The sequence below is a fragment of the Austrofundulus limnaeus genome, unplaced genomic scaffold (assembly GCF_001266775.1).
Source record: "Austrofundulus limnaeus strain Quisiro unplaced genomic scaffold, Austrofundulus_limnaeus-1.0 Scaffold53, whole genome shotgun sequence".
In the NCBI taxonomy this organism is placed as follows: Eukaryota; Metazoa; Chordata; class Actinopteri; order Cyprinodontiformes; family Rivulidae; genus Austrofundulus; species Austrofundulus limnaeus.
Genome location: NW_013952455.1, coordinates 608353 through 610340, shown reverse-complemented (window position 1 = coordinate 610340; position 1988 = coordinate 608353). Strand labels below are relative to the sequence as shown.

The window sequence follows — 1988 nt, the reverse complement described above, 5'->3', positions numbered from 1 at the left end:
AGACATAGGTCAGTGGTCCCAAAGTTGGGGCCAGGACCCTAATAAGGATCACAAGAAACCAAAAGTAAATGATTGAGGGTAACACTTTTTTTTACTAATATTGTTGCAAGATAAAAAAAACATAAACTAAATGAGTTAAATTGTTATTATGATTATTTGTGATAATCTGTCCTTGTTTATTTGACTTATCACACATAGTTTTTTTTTTTGGTTTAGCAAAGAATAGTTGAGGTCACATGGCTCTGAAACATGTACTTTTTGGGTTCAGCTTGGGAAAACTCTGGGAATCACTCGCAAGAGGAAAACATGTTTTAATAGCAAATCTTAATATTTCTGAAATGTTTGACGAGAAAACGACAGGCTAGTTTAATGTACTGCTAAAAGAAAATGGTGTAATTTCAGCATTCACCTTTAGACACTTCACACAATCTAACTCCAAAATTTAAAAGAAAACCAAAGCGTGAAATTAAYGTGGAAGATTAATATTGTGACTCACTGATTTACTTAGCTTGTGGCTGGAACACTCAAGAAGAAATTTGGGAGTTTCCATTAGTGGTAAMGGTGATGGACAGTGGTAAATTGAAAGGTCAGCAAGGTTAAGCACAGTTCAGTTTAGGGAGGTCTTAMATCCCAATAAAGAGTCTACCATGCTTAAATATGATATAATGCAAGAGTACTTAGTAGTTTTTATGTTTTTTGGGGAGGTCCAAGTCTTAATTATCTGGATARAAATCCTCCCTTTTCCCCACAATTCAAACTATAATTATAATGTAGACTAATTGTCACAGACACTTCCATCCATCCATTATCTTTACCTGCTTCTTCCTTTCAGGGTCATAGGGTGACTGGTGCCCACGTTTAACTGTCACTGTGTGAGGGGCAGGGTTCTTGGGACAGGTTGCTAGTCCATCACAGGGTCACATGGAGACAAACAACCATTCACACCTAGGRACAGCATCARTTAGCTTTACATGCATGTTTTTGGTCTTGGGGAGGAAACCAGAGTACCCAGAGAAAACCCACGTATGCACAGAGGGAACATGCAAACTCCACCCAGAAAGGTCCTCGGCTGGGATTCAATCTGGCCACCTTTTTTGCTGAGACGTGACAACTGTGCCTTTGCGCCACCACACAGAAACCTCATTTTTTTTAAATTAGATTTGATTTTATTTCATTAAAGCATCTGTTTCTGCAAGAAKAAATCTTACTTCTGCCATACCTCACCATCAGCTGTAATCTGAGGGAGCAGCGYCTTAAAGGAAAACATCAAAGCAGAATTCAGAGTGGGAACGCATCAGCCAGTTTGTTTTATGTGGAGATCTGATTAAATGAATGTCATCTATATCTGGATTTCGAAGCACTAACTTTGCATATATTTGAAGACTAGCCCCCCCACCCCACTCCCCACACGCACCATGCTGTCTCTATCCACCTCTTCCCATGGCTTGATTTGTAACAGCTGTTCACAAGATTAGAAAAAATCTAATGGTGCTGCTGTATACATCGAAAATTATATATACGAGAGTTATGCACACATTCCTTTTAGGCTTTTAGGCTTTGATTTCTGTGCTTCGATGCCAGTTACACTCCTGTGAGTGATCTCTTTGCATCTTAGTTTCACGTTGAAAACTATCCATGGACTCAGTTTTGGGATTGTTCTGACTGTTAGTATTACATTTTCCATGTATATTACGTTTCCCATACATATGTGTTTTGTCATTGCGGGTTCTGGTTCAGCTTAGAAATCGACCGATACAGGTTTTTGAAGGCCGATACCRATTTTTAAACATCAGTCTAACCGATACGCCGATACGTGCAGCCGATATTTTTTGGCCGATTCTTGAAGCCGATACTACTTTTTCTTCCTCCATTAACATGATAAAAATAAGAATGTTAACAAATGTTACAGAGGTCTCAATTTAAAACAAAACAAACAAAAACAAACAAACAAAAAACATTTAATAACTAAGCCTTGTCTGATGCAGGCT

The 1988-nt window shown here is 38.3% G+C and overlaps 1 protein-coding gene across 6 annotated transcripts in view; it reads left to right on the top strand.

Moving 5' to 3' along the window:
• Positions 1 to 1988, top strand: part of LOC106517806 (nuclear factor 1 X-type) — a gene marked incomplete at its 3' end in the record, with an annotated part of 205716 nt that overhangs the window by 47254 nt on the left and 156474 nt on the right.